Source organism: Lissotriton vulgaris, unplaced genomic scaffold, assembly GCF_964263255.1.
Source record: "Lissotriton vulgaris unplaced genomic scaffold, aLisVul1.2 SCAFFOLD_262, whole genome shotgun sequence".
In the NCBI taxonomy this organism is placed as follows: Eukaryota; Metazoa; Chordata; class Amphibia; order Caudata; family Salamandridae; genus Lissotriton; species Lissotriton vulgaris.
In genome coordinates this window covers 737,637-754,670 of record NW_028253771.1, presented here as the reverse complement: position 1 = coordinate 754,670, position 17,034 = coordinate 737,637, and the positions used below count along the sequence as shown (strand labels likewise).

Genomic DNA, 17,034 nt, shown 5'->3' with positions numbered 1-17,034 from the left:
TTTACCAATGTTACTTGCTCTGTAAGCTTTAAAAGGCTTAATTTACTAAATATTTCTCTACGAATTAGACCTCAAAGAGTAACCAAATAGTGTTTGATGAAAGGGCACGCCCCTTTAATGTGGGCCACGCCCCTTAACTGTAGGCCACGCCCCTTAACTGTAGGCCACGCCCCTTGAACGTGGGCCACTTTTTTCGTCAGTGCCCGGGCCAAATTGTGATCCCAATCCGACCCCGTTTACACAAGCACAAGTTGAAATTACATAATGTCCCAATCATCTTTTAGGCAACGGGAAGTTGAGTGATGTACCCAGAATCACAGGTTGTGGAGCAGATGCCGAGACTGGAACCTTGTTCCGCCGATTTTTAGATTTTCATCTGTTGTGTGTGTCACACACATTTGTAGGTGCGTGGAGAGCGTATTGCAGTTTGTGAGCAATTTTTTAAATAGCATGCTCCTCATAACTTAAGCATTTTTTGGACGTAGTAAACCTAATTTCTAATAGCATTCTGCAAATATTAAGTCTGCACCACAAGTTTGGTGAAAATGTATCAAGATTTAAAATTGGTTTTGTAACTGATTTCTAGCATATTTAATATGCTTGGTCAACAAATAAATAAAAAATGTGAAATTTGTCATGCGCTTTGAAAGAAATGGAACCAAGCGGCACTTGAATCTTAAAACCATACTGCTTAGCTACACTCCATCTTCTATTACAACAGGTCGCATGCTTCTACATAGTCACACTGTAATAACCAATGGCATGTTATTTTTGGCAAAATAATAAATGTCCTGTGGCATCTTTATTTTCGCTTTCCTGCTCTAAGCGGATGTGCATTCTCACATAATCAGCTCATTGGGTGATGCAGAGTTCTTTATTGGAATGTATAGTCGCCTTGCTGTGCCGCCCAATGCCAAAGTGAAAGGGCAGAAATACACCAGATTTTTAAGATACGCTGCGTTCCGGTGCTTTTCCTCTGCTCTGGCACAGTTACAGTAGCCTAGCACCAACGTAGGCACACTGGACCATGGTGCAAGAGTGCCTGTGTGGTTGGCAGGATGATTCAAGTACAGGAAAGGGCACCTCCCTGCACAGAATCAATGCAATGAGATGTGTTCCTCTTTCTACGTGTGCTGCAGAATGCGCTCTGCCTTGAAGAGAAGTGGTGTATGCCACCATTAACCCAACATATTTTATGGACAAACCTCACAAGTTGAATGCAAATTAGCTTAGGGTCAACAGTGACCCCAAAATAAGTGAAATACTTTACCCTCTCAATTGCACGGTTGTTAATTTAGTTTAACACCTGGTCAGGACATGCCTGGACAATAACCCTGGATGTTGCCGGTTTATTTGTCGTCACAGTTTCCATGTATGTTACATATTTAGGGACTAAACACTGCAGTCCTTCAGAGTTTGTAGCAAACACCTGGCATCAGAAGCACCAAATAAAAGTGAAGATCAGCTCCTTGCCAGCCTCAGGGGGTCTACACATCCCTACAACAAAGACCCCACCCCTAGTTGGTGGATGCAGATGGTGAACAGGAAGGATGCTAAAACACGCCCTGCCTGGCACCTCTCACCGGCCTGAAACATGAACCTTCCCCGCCCGGCCCACACCTCACAGACGCATTAAGATTCCCAAAAAGAGCTGTTCATAGTCTCTTAAGAGTTTGGGGTTTGCAGAAGAGTTCAAGGACTCTGCGGTGTTTGAGGACCTCCGGGTCTGGAAATGCAGGGGAACACACCCTGTGTGGTGGCAGTCTGCCTGGTAAGATCTCAGCACTTGCTCTCCACCTGAATTAGTAAAGGAGGGTCAGTCTGACATGACTGGCACCGAGAGCAGCCCTGGCAAATTGCCAGATTGTCTCCATAGGGTGCATAGAGCGCAAGCGCAGTGAGCCAGCCTGACCACTTCAAAGGCGTGTAGGGGATCTCCCTCAAGAAAGATTGGGGGGGAAATGGCAAATATGGTGCATTCTACTAAAGATTTTTCCTTACATATTAACTACAATTAGCTTTTAAAGCATAGTAAATGTTGACCTTACAGTGCAACAGGATACGAACATCTTTGGTGGGGCTCTTCAATAATTCCTTCATTGTCCCCGTCCAACATTGTCCCTCTTCTCTCCATAGCCACTCATGTATTTTATTTGTTTTATAGCGCCGCTCATACCTATGTAGGGCGTCCGAGCACTTCTTTACATCACACACATGCAAAGACAATTAATCATACGTGCGTAAATCAGTGCATAGAAAATGTTACATAAGACGAAAGGGAATACAAGGTGTAGGATATTCATGCGTCATCCATACTAGTAGGCATTTTTTAAAATAATTCAATACGAAATACAGTGGGTGGGGTTGGATTTACTAATAAGAATGTATTTATGCCCAAACAAACCTATTTTAACAACATTAGGATTATGAAAGACAACTTGGACTTCTCTCCTCAATAGGGGTAGGTTTGAAACCTCCACAGAACAAGCGGGTCGCTCCAGAGTCACTGGTAATTACTCGGGCCACACTCGAGTCCATCATTACTTTGCACACCATGTGACCTCAGTTTGGACCCAACCATAAGCAAACGAGTCTTGACCCTGCTCCATTGAAAACAATCCAGCTCCAACTGCCAGGCCAGGTCCTCCATGAACCACAACGCTAGGAAACTAGGACTGGTTTTGCCCAGATGAGGACTCGGCCAGGTATAGCCTGGCTCCAGTGTCACAGTGTGCATGGGACCCACATTCTAGGCGTACCGGTCCCACTTAGGGCAACACCTTAAGTATACAAAAAAGGATGGAATGATTGGATTCATCTGAGCCACTAGTAGTTACTTCGGCCATCGTTATTTTACACCATGCAAACTCAGTTTTAGACTCGGTCAATGTTCTCATGAAATGAAGCAATTTATTTTCATAGGCAAATGAAAGCCATCCCATCCCAATACATTTCGGGCTGGAGTTGCCCTTCATCAGGGGATAACAGATGGCAACAGTCCGCTCAGTAGACACGCGTAAAGATGCTTCACACATGAAATAAACATGATTTAATGTTGAGAAGGATGTAGATTACCCAAAGCAATATCTGGAAATTAAACAAAAAAAATCATGGATTCAAAATTTGATTCACGTATCGAGTAATATTTACGAACCACATATAATCCCTGCAGGGCAATAAGGGAACGCTCCCCAATTGGGGAACGCTGCTTGAGACATTGGTTTCCTACACTCAGTGATGAGAGAGTGGTAACCTGCAGCACGCTACAACTTTAGTACGCTTGGAATATTTCTGGAAAATGTGATCCACTCAATTTGATATCCTTTAAACTTTAACAGTAGCCAGAGCAGAGCCCTACTGGGCCAGGGAAAGAACTAACAATAGAACTTGGGGAAAAATGTGCAGAAAGACGTTCAATATCCTTGTACGCACATCCCTCCATCAACTTGTCCCAGGCAGAGGCGTATATTGTCTTGGTGGAAGGACACCCAGCTGCCAGAATAGCATCACAGACTTTGGGAGGAAGGTCGGAGACAGAGAACTGTCGTCAATCAATCTCCAAGCATGAAGGTGGAGTGTGCACAGGTTTGGGTGCAGCACCCTGCCCTGTTACTACAACAGAGGATCGTCCTAAAGTGGCAGCCTGATTAGATGACCGATGCTTACGCTCAGAAGCTTGAGATACCAGAATCTCCATGCCCAATTGAAAGCCACAAGAATGACTTGGACCTATTCTTTCCTGATCTTCTTGAAAACTTTGGGCAGGAGTGGTATCGTGGAAAGGAGGACAAGAGGCCACTGAGCAAGAGAAGTCTTGGAAACTCGAGCACGCAGAACTGCTGACATTGCAGGTTAATGGAGGTGGTGAACAACTCCATTCTTGAAAGAGACCATGCACCACCTCTGGATGGAGATGCCATTTGTGATCTGCTAGGTATCGACTGCTGAGTTTGTTGGTCTTGGCGTACAGAGAGCCCATCAGGTGTACAACCATCAGAGAAATGTCTTGAGGTTCCAACAATGTCCAGAGACACAGGACCTCTTGACAAAGGGTCCACAACCCCACCCTGTTTGTTGCGGTACCACATGTTGGTGGTGTTGTCTGTGCACACTTGCATCAGCCTTCCCCTGATCAAAGGAGAAAGTATTTCAATGCAGATTAGATTGTACCTAGTTCTAACAGATTGATGTGGAGCCCAGACGCCGATAACCCGAACCCCTCTGATCTCCACCTCTCCCCCATGGCTGCCCCACCCCAGGAGTGAGGCATTCCGTCTCTACAGTCAACTTCGGTTGGGGAAGGGAGAGGAGTTTGCCACTGAAAAGTGGTTCATCAGCCACCACTGCAGCTCCCTCTGAGATCTGGACCAGGTTGGAGAGATTCCATTGACGCTGTGTCTGCTCTAACTTCAAGTCCCACTGCAGAGCCCGCATATGTCAACGGGCATGTGCCACTAGCAGATTGCAGGAGGCCACAAGGCCAGACAGCCTCAGTCTCACTGAAATCTAGGATAGAGGCTGAAATATTGGTATCATAGCCTGAATATCTTGAACTTACCTCTCGGGAAGATAGGCCAGAACAGCTCCGATGAACAGGAGTGTGAGAGGCAGTCAGGTGTCACTTCGGCATGTTGATAGTGAACCCCAGTGAATGCAGGAGGTCTGCTATAGTCTGGAGGTGGGAGAAGACTGCCTGGGGTGAACCTGCCTTCTGCAGCCAATCATCGAGGTAGGGGAAGACTGCAACAACTGACCTCTGCAGATGTCCTCAATCACCACCATTACCTTAGTGAATGGGGAACATCCTTTACGACGCGGATGTTAACCCGCGCTACCATTACGACGCATCTCTTACAACGCAAGTCGTAACCATGACTTGCGCTGGACGGCACTCAAGGACAAGGAATAGTTAATTTACTATTCCAACACCTTCCCTACTATCCACGGAGACTGGTGTTGGAATAGTAAATTAAACTATTCCTAAGTCCGCACCCGACAGCGCAAGTCTTGGTAAAGACTTGCGTTGTAACGGTACGCGTGGTAATAGCCCGCATCGTACCGTCATACATCCTTAGTGAGCACCAATGGGTGCTGTTAAGGCCAAAGGAGCGCACAGAAAACTGAAAGTTGCCTTGGCAGATAGTGAACCCCAGGCAATGTCTGTGGGCAGGCAGGGCGAGGATGTGGAAATAGGTGTCCTGTAAATCCAACTCCGTCAGGTCTCTGAAGTCCAGGGCAAACCACACCTGCCCCATAGTGAGCATTTTGAACGTTACTTCATTCAGGAAAGCATTGAGAAGGGCACCATAAAGTAGCAGGAGTAGCAATCACAACCTAATTCTGACGCAGACACACTCTTGATGGCTCCTTTGGATGAAAGAGCCAACACTTCCTGGCAGAGAAAGAAAGTGTTTTGTCCTCCTCCATTCAGTCGTGTGTGGGTGGCAAGAGTGGGGGAGGTTCCAGAAAGCAGATGGAATAGTCCCCCAGTATGATATTATGGACTGCCAGTTGGACAGGTGATGGTGAATCCTACTCTCCCACTTGGTGGCTTTGTTGGTAAAAGGGCAAACTAAAGGGTTTTGGAGGCTGAGGCTTTGGGGGGGGGGGGGGGAGTGGTGGACTTACCTGACCTCTGGCTAGTGACCCCACATGGTCTGTGGGAACCTGCCACCAAGGGAAGACTTGGAGGCCTGCTGGCATTGGTGGCTGGGCTTAAATGTACATGGTTGGTAGCCCAGACCATAGCCATGGATGGGGTGAAAGGCAGACTGGACTTGGCTGGGGCATGGATAGGCCCAAGGACCTGGCCATAGCTCTGCTGTCCTTTTAAATGCTCCAGGACTGAGTTTACCTTCTCACCAAATAGGTGAGAGCCACCAAAGGGCATGTCCTGAGGAAAGCGTGGATATCCACTGAAAAGCCAGTGCTTTTCGGACAGGTGTGGTGTCCAAGTGCCACTGAAGATGTAATCACTCTATGCAGTGAGTCCATCGTGTCCAGTCCACACCTGATGATTAACTTTGCTTTGTCTCCCCTGTCAGCAATTGCTTGGGCGAGTATGGTCTGGGCCTCTTCCGGGACCATGGGCAGCACTTGCGAAACAGAGTTCCACACAGTATACCTGTATCAGCCCAAAAAGCAAGCACTGTTCACCAACCTCAGTGCTAGGCTGAAAGAAGAGAACAGCTTTTTACCAAAGATGGGCCTTTTGGAATCCCTGTCCGGTGGAGTGGTAGAGAGTGTGCTGGGATTTTTCCGGGAAGTGGAAGCTTGGACCACCAAGTTCTCTGGGGTGGGATGCTGGGTACCATTTCATAGTACATCACTTGAAATCGAAGCATCTGGTACCCTCGATACCCTTATCAGGGCTCGAGAAATCCACTCGCCCGCTCGCATTTGCGAGCCAGATTTAATTAGGGTGAACTATTTTTAGGTCCTACTCGCCCCTTCTTGCAAATAGGAAAATAATCTGACTTTTGACCACTGTCTCTGAAAGCAAAGGAAATGTGATTTAAAGGCATCTTTATTGCCCACAAAGTAAATGAGCAATAAAAATGCCTTTAAATCTTGTTAACTGGTCACATTTGTTTGCTTTCACAGACAGAGGTCAAGTGCATTTCAGTTAGGTTGAGTTGATTTTGTAGGTTACTAGACCTGCAGGTCTAGTAAATATTAAATTACTTTTCGAAACCTGCTCAAGAGTGACAAACTGAGCTCTATGCATACACCTTGCATTACATTACTCTAACATTTGTGCGAATACTGTGCATGGTACAGGGACAACTTATAGTTGAATTGAGAGTTTATAAAACTGCATGGAAGTGCAATAGTTATAGAAAGTTGTTGGGGGCAGAAATTATACCCTTCATTTATATCTTTAACTTTTTAATTTCTAAGGTTTGTGTAGTTCAGGTTGTTTTTCTACAGGAAAAATAAATAAAGATCTTCTAACTATGTTATCTTCAACCTTTGTTTTTATATGTTGGATAATGAATTTCTAGTTACTGACCGGCCCCCAGTGACTGGGTCTCTGGCATCCTTAGAGGCTCAGGGAGGGAGCCATGTGGCCCCCTCGTTTATATTTACTGATCGGCCTTTAATGGCCTTTGCTTTCTTAAATGTAACCAGCCCCAGGGGGATGGGGTCCCAGGGGGCTTTTAATGCTTGGAACTGTGGGCTGGGTGCCCAGTCCCTTAATAAATATACCTGTCCCAAGGGGATGGGATCCCCCAGGGCCTAAAAACAAAATGGTGTGACGATCAGTGGCTTGCTTCTATAGTGGTCATCCGGAAGCCTGGTAAACCAGCAGACAGCTGCGGTTCTTATCAACTGATCTCTTTCATCAATGTCGAAGCTAAAGTCCTGGCCAAACTCCTAGCTAACCGCCTCATCCCAATAATTTCATCTCTAGTTCGTGCCAACCAATCTGGCTTCATGCCAGAGCAGAACACAGCATGGAATATCTGCCATCTCCTCAATGTTCTGGGTTGACAACGATGCATAGAAGATGCAGTGGTGCTCTCTCTGGATGCTTCCATGGCCCTATCTTTTTCAAGTCCTGGCGCGCCTGGGGTTCAGCTCGAAATTCCTGGGTTGGATAAAACTGCTGTACACAGACCTGCGTGGCCAAGTCAGGGTTAATAACTGTATATTTTGAACGTTTATACTTGGCAGGGGCACTCAACAGGGTTGCCCGCTATCCCCCCCTTAGCTTTTCCCTGATCCTAGAACCACTAGTTTCCTGGGTGCGAGGAGATGTGTCCCTTAGAGGACTGAAATGGGATGAGGGCCACAAGGACAGAATATCTTTGTATGCAGACAATATCCTGGTGTATTTGGCATCACCCGTGCGTCCTTATACGTATTTCAAAAACAGACAGAGTTGAGGTCACTGCTATGGAACAGAGGGGCCGTATTGCATTACATAAATTATCTAAAGGGTGGTATGATGGAGGGATCGCCTTCCCAGACATGCGGCTCTATTACTGGGCATCTCAGCTTGTAGTGGTAAACCACGGGTTGTACCGCTCTCCGCTTGACCCAGCCTACATGTTGGACAGGTAACAAATGGGGCGGGAAGGATACCTAGGTGCCCTATATACAAAGGTCCAGAAAGGGAGATTTTTGGGCCCCACAGCCTGCACGGTACAACTCTGGCACCAGGCGACCAAACGCTTGGGCTGGACTGACGTACTGACTCAGTGCACTCCGTTGTGGTATACCCAGTAGTTCGTTCCAAAAAAGAATGGGAGCGACCCCACACCCAAGATAAGGGATACCACAGGTAAGAGTAGATTTCTCTTGGGAATAGTTCCACTACACTGAAATCAGAGGTATTTATTGATCGACCATACAGACTGGTTTTATCATCCACATTCATCCAAAAACCTGTAGCATCACCAGTCACAACGAAAAAGGACCAACCAGGACCCCATTAGTCAATTACGTAATATAATACTCAAAAACAGCTGATCTTCAAAATAGACAAGTTTGTTTTAATAAAATTACACGTGACTTACAAAATAGTTAAAAATCTCTTGTGGTCAGTTCCACAATGTACACCATAAATAAAAGACACAAATATACCAACGATAAAAAGAATGATACAATAGCGAGAGAACAACAAACAGCAGTGCATAATCATAAAAAAATCCTAAATTAGTTACTCCACATTAAATTCATTGTAATATTTCATGGGTGTCAATAAATCATATCCTCTATTGGACAACCAGTAAGATCCTTGAATGTAACACCATATGAAGCTATGATGCGTCTACACGTTTCGATGGCACTTATTTTAAGCCACCTTCTTCAGGACAATAAACAAACAGTTCTCTCCCATTAAAAAGCACGAAAATATCCTCTAGATATTTCCGGGGTGGCTCAGAAATGTTTGCATTGTTAAAACATAGCAGGGCTCCTTAGGGCTCCAAGCACTTGTTAATGTGAATTGGGGGTGTCCTCCAATGGGGTTTACCGGTGTATCAGAAAAGCCAAAATCTTCTCTATTGCCTATAGTTAGAGTGGCAGTCTTTCGGGTACAATTGCTACATGGGCATGTACGATGCAGCTCATATGTATGTGTTCCCCATACAGGTCCACTCTTGTCAAATATGTGGGGTAGACCTCAATAGTGTATAGTCTCCCTCCAGACCGCAATGCGAATACCCAGAAGTTAGGACTCCTGTGCAATCAACCGGGGTTTGACGACCGGGGTTTGACAAATGGGATGCAATCAGACTCTCCAATATAGGTCATCTTGTGAAAAAGGGTAGAATCTTATTGTTTTCAGAACTACGGGCAAAATACAAAATAGGTCAGGGATAGGCATTTGAATATCTGCAGATTCGGCATGCCCCAACAACCGCTCTCCGAGATATGGGCAGCCTCCCGGAATAGTCTCCACTAGAAGATCTGTTACTTTCTGAATTACTCTCTAACAAAGCCATATCTCCAACGTATTATCGTAAGCTGTGTAATAACCTACCTGACCCCTTCCAAGCTCTTTGCAGCCGGTGGCAAGCTGACATAGGTGACATCGATGATGAAGATTGGCAAACAGCGCTGATGTCACCAAGAGACGCAGCCATCTCACTTTGCTTCCAGCTGATCCAATTAAAAGTCCTACATAGAACTTACCTCACCGGGGTTACACTGGCTAGAATTGGGAAGTGGCAGGATGAGTCTTGTTTGAGGGGGTGTGATCAAGAGGCAACTTTCTACCACACTATATGGGATTGTCCATTACTATACCACATGTGGGAGGGGGCAACTACACACCTGCAAGACTAGGCAAGACTATTAGCTTACTCCACCATTGGGGCTCCTCAATATCTGGGAACCGTCCGACCGTACAGAAGTGGAACAACTGGTCACTTTGGGTTATGTATTGGTTAAGAGAGCAATTGCGATTTAGTGGGGGGTAGCGGGGTGACCAACAAAAGCTTGCATGGCTGAACTGAATAAGAGCAAGATTGCTGAAAAAGAAGTGTTTAAATTCAGAGGGTGCCCCAAAAAATGGGACAGAAAGTTGAGTGAGTGAAATGCAGATCATGAAAACCTATGTGTATCTCAGACTGTAGAAATAGAAATTACTAAGAAAAATCACTTCACAATTCACATGATTGATTGAATAGGTTTCTGTGTTCAGTACCTGATGTTATAAGACCATACTGTCTGCAATTTATATCTGGGATGATTGGAATTTGTTTCAAATGAAAAAATTAGTTAACAAAAATTGGTGGGCACTCACCAGATTACATTAACTATAAACAGCATCTAAATTGAGATGTCATAAGTGTTGCTATGAAAGCTATGATTTGAGATGGTATTAATGATGTCATATACAAGGGTTTAACCAGTGCACTGACAAGGAGTGAGTTCTGGTTAATATAGGATGGCGAATATGGTGAGAACACTGTACAGAGGTTTGTGACAGTCATTTGAATGTTGTGTGTTAATTTAAAATGTAAATTATATGTACCACTCTGTACGTACACGTGCGACTTATAGTAATAGTAGTTAGAAGGTGGTGTGTAGGGGCGTGGCTTGGACGCAGAGCAGCATAGACGCGTGAGCTGAGAGCTCTGCGCCCGCCTTCTCCTTTTATTCTGGTTATAGTGGCATGAATGTGCCCCCGAGGTCCTTGGGGGGGCCCACTCCTGATCAGGCAGCCATTTTGAGGGGAAATAAGTGCTGATCCCATCCAGAGTGCAAAATGCATCCCGATCTGCATTTCCGCCACGGTTTAGGTCGGAAGCCATATTCGAGGCCTGACGTTAGAGTGGAGCCGCGGGCTAGGGTGCCCTGCTTCGGGCCGGGGGCGGACCTCTCCGACCGGAGCGGACATGGTGCTTGCTGGCGGCGGCTGAGGGACAGGGCTGCTGGTCCCTCTGTGTGGGGATGGGAAGGCGGTGAAGTGCACAGAAAGCTGCTGTGGAGTACTTGGGGTCCCTACGATGCCTGAACGTAGCGTCTACACCCTGGTGGGGCAGAGCCTTGCCAGAGGATGCGGGACGACATGGCAGGCCCTGTTGTGCCGGGCCCTCTGTGCTTGGGGTACTGCTGCCCAGCTCCCTAGTCGGTGGAGGAATGGATCGAAGGGGTGCATAGCCTGGGTCCTGCGGGTGGAAATGGTGGTCTTGGCCTGCCCTCGGCTGGTGTTGAGCTGGATTCGGGAGGGGGCCATACCCCTGCTGGAGCTGTGGAGGTGTGTTTGGTCCTGAGCTCCCAGAGTGTGTTGGGTCCTGTGATTCGCTGATGGTGATCCCTGTAAACTTGATGGCGGTTTGAGGAGGCTGGGTGCTGGCTGTGTTGCCCTGGGGGACCCGGATTCGCTGTTGGCTGGCATCCTGGGAATTGTGATGCCTGGGGAGGACCGCTGATACCCTGGTGTACAGTGTGGCTGCGGAGGAGCGCTGGGCTGTCTGAGAAGCATGTTGTGGGGGCTGCCGTGGCCGGCGGCAGCTTGGGCTGGTGGCATCTAGGCCCGTGAGACCACAAACAGGTTCTTTGAGTGCTGCAGCTGCCGGGAGTGGGCTGAACCGTGGCAGTGGACGTTCCTTATGTTACGGGCGCCTTCCGGATCCCTGAGGCCCCTTGAGCATCTACGGGGGACTGAATTTTGCATTCGGGCCTGGCCTGCCAGGGAGGCCGCTGGTAAGGGGAAGCCTCGCACCAAGCAGGGGGCGGCCCTGCCGGAACAGGAGGAGGACACTGGAGACCCGGAGTCGGAAGTGCCTGGCCTGCCGTCAGAGGGGCTACAACAGCAGCAGATGGACCGGATCCTCCAGGCCATCTTAGACGCGAAAGAGGCGCTCCAGAATGACATTGCTTAGGAGACGGTATGCCTGGGCCTCCTGTGGGCAGACCACGGGAAGCTGGTGGATTGGGTGCAGCAGGCTGAGACTACGTTGGGCGTGCTTGAACCAGCTCAGTAGAAGACAGAGGCCGTGTTGGGGGATGTCTCCCGGCAGTTGCGGGTCCTGGAGAGGAGAGCTGAGGAGGCGGAAATCCGTAATCGGGGAAACAATGTGAGAGTGGTGGGTCTTCCCGAAGGAATCGAAGGTGTTAACATGCTGGAGTACTTGGAGGCCTGGCTCCGCACTGAGATTTCCCCGCTGGAGAGGGCGCATAGGGTTCCGGCGTTTCAGCTGGCACCGGCCCCCCCCCCCGCCTCGGCCGATGGTGGCCCGGCTGTTGCACTACAAAGACAGGGACATGCTATTACAGAAGGCACATAGAGCGTGCCCATATCATGCAGGCAATGCTAATGTTTCTCTACCCAGACTATACATTTGCGGTCCAGCATCATTGAGCATCCTTCCTGGAGGCCAAGAAGGCCCTTCGTAAAGAGGGCATTCAGTTCTCCAAGCTGTTTCCTGCCCGTTTGAAGGTGATGCTGGATGGTAGCACTTCCTTCTTTAGTAGCCTGGAGTAGGTGTGGTCCAGGCTGGAATCATATTGCGCTGGCACGGATGGGAGGCCTGATAGTAAAGTGGAAGCCGCGGGGGACTGGGACCGAACCAACCCAGGCACAGCAGGAGGTGGAGAAAGGGGATGCAGACACCTTCGGTGTCCCAGACGGAGACGGAGCGGCTGGCGGCCCTGCAGGCGGTATCTGAGAACTCCGGGGCAGGTGGTCCCGTCCTCCCGGAGAGCTCTGGTTCTAAGCGGGGTCCGGGGATCTGGACTCCAATACTACAGACACGGGAGGTGCTGCTCTGCCGTGTGTCACCCCTGGGACTGCCGACAAAACACTGGACGCTCAGACTGTGGGATGATATTCCGAGTACAGTACGGGGGCGGAGTGGTGCTGTTGGCTTACCCGGAGGGGAGGGGGTCAGGCTGGGGATGCTGCAGGTGCTGTTGGCAGGAGAGTGGGCGTGCTACTGGCTTAGAGGTGGTGATGGTGCTCGGGGGGGCTGGGGGCAGGGGCCCACACGTTTTTGGTTCTCTTTTCTGGGAGGTTGGGCACTAGAGGGAGTTGGTCGCGGTCTGCGTTAGCTTGGTGTAGATTCACCCTCCACCTCCACACTTCCCGTGAACTTCTGGTGGCTACCAGGGGATTAGTTAGGCAACCATCCAAAGCCTAGCACATCGCTTAGAGCCTGTTATGGGGTGGGGTGCGGGGTTGGTTGTATGTGTCGTTTTGGGGAAGGATGGGGTCATTGGAGTGTCGGGATGGCTGCGGCACGGAGGTATTGGAGGTCTCCTTCAGTATGGGACCCTACTTGAATTGAAGTGTGTGACTTGGAATGTACGGGGTATGCATATCATGATGCAGCGTCACAAGATCCATGCTTACCTGATCCGGCGGGGGTACAGATCGCATTCTTGCAGGAGACGCATATGGATCGTAGTGAAGGTCAGGCGTTACAGCGTAGGTGGTGCTGCCAAGTTTTATACTACTTATTCTGCTTTTGCTCGGGCGCGCTCATCTGGGTGAGGGCCAGGGTCCCTTTCCAGCCGACTCACCAGATGGTGGACCCGGAAGAACTGTTTGTGGTGGTTCATGGGAGACTCGATGGAGGGATGTGTCGCTGTGTTGTGTATGCCCCCAATGTGGAGCAGGCTGCCTTTTTTGCCCAGTTATCTGGAAACTACCATCCTTTTTAACAGGTCCCATATTGATAGGAGGCGATTTTAACACCGTTTCAGATCTAGAGTTGGATAGGTCCCACCCGCCACTGCCTCAGGTCCCGGCGCACAAGGCATTGAAGAGAAGACTTGACTGGCAGACGAGATGGGGACTGCTCGATCGTGGCGGGAGCACCATGCCCTCGAGCGTTATTATTCGGTTCCCCATGCCCTCCACGTGAGTCTTGATGGGTTTGTGTTCTCCTGATGTGCATAACCTGGCCTGTCATAGTGAATACCTGGCGAAGACTATCTCTGACCACAACCCAGGTTTATTGGTATTGAAGTGGTCACGGGAGCGGTCGTTGATCCCCCACCTGGCGGTTAAATGCAGTGTCCCTGGAGGACCCGGCTTTCCATGCGGAGCTCCGCGACGGGATAGGTCAATATTTTACAGAAAATTAGGGTCTGGGCTCTTGAATGGGATGTGTTCAAGGTTGTGAGCGGGGGCACTATTTCTGGGATGGTGGGAGTGCGGAAGACTCTCCTCCAGGACTTAGACAGGGAGGAGGCCCTGTTGCGTTGGGCAGGGAGAGCTCACCACGCAGACCCGGCAGCTCACGCTGAAGTGTTGGTGGCAAGGGAGAGGGTAGCGGAGCAGGTGGAGAGGCTACGCTGCTTTGACCAGAAGGAATATCTGGTGCTGGCCCATGCTGAGCGGGACAAGGTGGGTTCACTCTTGGCGTGGCTTGCAAACCCTGCTTCTCGTAGATCCCCGATCCTGTCCCTTTCCACTGACGGGGGTGCCACGGAGTGCACCCAAAAGAGCATTAATGGCCAGTTCCTTGCATTACAAAATGGTTACAAAGAAATTAACTTCAACTTGGGCACCTGCTGTAACCCTGTAAGTGCTTCCTGAGCGGCGCCTCCAGAGTTGTTGCCTACTTGCAACTATTCTCCGACCCTGCTCTGACCCTCGAAGCAGGGTCAGAGAATAGTTACAAGTATGGCACAATGCTCCAGGCGGTCACAAAAATTAAACCACAACAGGAAGCACTTATAGATAAGGAAGCAGGTGCCGGACTTGAAGCTCAAATTCAGTAACACATTAACCAGCCCCCGGTTGAGGCTGGGCAGGTGTGCTTTCTCCCCATAATCTACAGTGGTGAACCAGAAGGTGCTTTGATGAACCAGAGGGCGGCAGGGGCGAACCAGAGGGCGGCAGGGGCGAACCAGAGGGCGGCAGGGGTGAACCAGAGGGCGGCAGGGGCGAACCAGAGGGCGGCAGGGGCGAACCAGAGGGCGGCAGGGGCGAACCAGAGGGCGGCAGGGGCGAACCAGAGGGCGGCAGGGGCGAACCAGAGGGCGGCAGGAGCGAACCAGAGGGCGGCAGGGGCGAACCAGAGGGCGGCAGGGACGAACCAGAGGGCGGCAGGGACGAACCAGAGGGCGGCAGGGACGAACCAGAGGGCGGCAGGGACGAACCAGAGGGCGGCAGGGATGAACCAGAGGGCGGCAGGGACGAACCAGAGGGCGGCAGGGACGAACCAGAGGGCGGCGCTGCTAAACTGCCCAGGAGCCCTGTGGGTGTGAGCCCCTGCGCTGCTGAGCTGCCCAGGGGTTGTGAGCCCACGCGCTACTGAACTGCCCCAGGGCCCAGTGGGTGTGAGCCCCCGTGCTGCTAAACTGCCCCGGAGCCCTCAGTGTGAAAATCGGTCATGCTTAATTGCCTGGGAGTCCTCTGGGTGTGAGCACACATTGTGCTAAGGGTCCCCTTGCCCCCAGTACATATATACCCGTACCGCACAGCACCATTAGGCTCTTGCACCATAAAGTCTGGTGCCTGGATGCTCCTGATCCGTGTAGGTGGTACCACCGTCTGGTGCAGTCAAAATGTAATTCATAACTTTCTACACAGCACCAATAAACACGTGTCCCCCTGGCACCGGTATGTGCATGTACCAGGCGTGGAGCACCCGCATGCCACTGCACCCTACTGCCCAGCGCCAGCAAACGCCTGTACGGGGCAGTTTAGTATGAGATGGGACATTTTCCAGCAGCAGCAGTTGCATACGCCTGAACCCACTGAGCAGGATCAGAATGACTTCGTACCAACAAGTGCAGCAGAGCTATATTGGACATATGAAGGATTCTGAGGTCCAGTGCCAAACATATTTTTGCATCCATGAGTTTCCAGAGCTCCATCCCCGTGTAGCTCCTGTGAATTTACATGTGATGAATTTAATAAAGTGGATTATCAAAAAAATAATTCGACCTGGGGCTCATCCTTGCCAAGCGGAAAATTACCATGCATTGGAAGTCAACACAGGGGCCCAGTGGTGCGCTGGAGGGCGGTATTCCTGAGATGGGCGCGCAGCGAGAGCACAGTTCGGCTGCAGCAAGCGAGGCGTTCGGCAACGATCAGGCACTGGAGGCGGCTAGGGCTTGGGAGGCTTTAGTGGTTGCATTGCAGTCCCCTGCGGTTGACCTGAATGAGGCTATGGAAGTGGAGGAGGAGCCTGATGGGATGGGCCAGGTGGGGGAGGATCTTTGGAAGCCCCAAGGGATGGTGCATTGGAATTAGGAGTGGCTGTTTTTTGCTTACCTGTACTGGTTTTCTCCAATATGCTATATTAAAGTATGGGGTACTATGGAGAATGTTACTGAGGAAGCCATGGCACTCTGATGTGGGGAGGGGATAAGGGGTGGGGATTAATTGAACTGCGGACTATTTGAGATATGCCTAATGGAATGCTATAATGGAGGACAGTTGTTACAGATTGTGGGGTTGGTTTTGTTTATTTGGCATATCAACAAAAAATACATTAAAAAAATAGAAGGTGGTGTGTAAATTCTAAATTTAAGCTATAACCAATGTTTGCGTAGTTTAAGTACGGTTTGTATGGAAAAAATATATATAGTTTTCCGAACTGTAACATATCTATAGGCTTTGCTAGGTTTTGCCTGTACAGCGCTTGCGCTGTGCTTGTGAAATCTATAGTTTTTAATATAAACTTAAAAGGGACTTGCATTCCGCCCTCTCTTTCCTGGCTTTCCATTGGTTACTGTGCATGCCACTTACCTGTCCTCCATTACAATTGCTGAAACATATTTTCCTGCATTTACCAATGCTTGTTCCTTGTCTGGTTCGGTTATCAGTTTCCTGCCACCGAAATACTGTTAACATGCACTTTGGTGGAACTATATTTTCATAAAGTTATACCTTTTACTCTTACAGCATATTTATATAAAAATGCATCACCCAGAGAGATTAAGTGATTTGTATAAAATCAGAGGATGTAGTGCTTTAGAGGATGGACTACTCCAATGGGCTTTATGTAAATCTATCAAAGAAACATCTGAAAAAATGCAAATTATTCAGAATGCGCCAGGGCGTTTTCTAACCAAGACCTCCAGATATTATTCAGCCTCCAACGCAGTCAGTTATCTTCA

At 49.2% G+C, this 17,034-nt stretch overlaps 1 protein-coding gene across 1 annotated transcript in view; it reads right to left on the bottom strand.

Moving 5' to 3' along the window:
- LOC147660770 (transient receptor potential cation channel subfamily M member 2-like) overlaps nucleotides 1-17,034 on the bottom strand; it is a 979,384-nt gene that overhangs the window by 911,021 nt on the left and 51,329 nt on the right. The gene's annotated exons all lie outside the window — the stretch shown is intronic.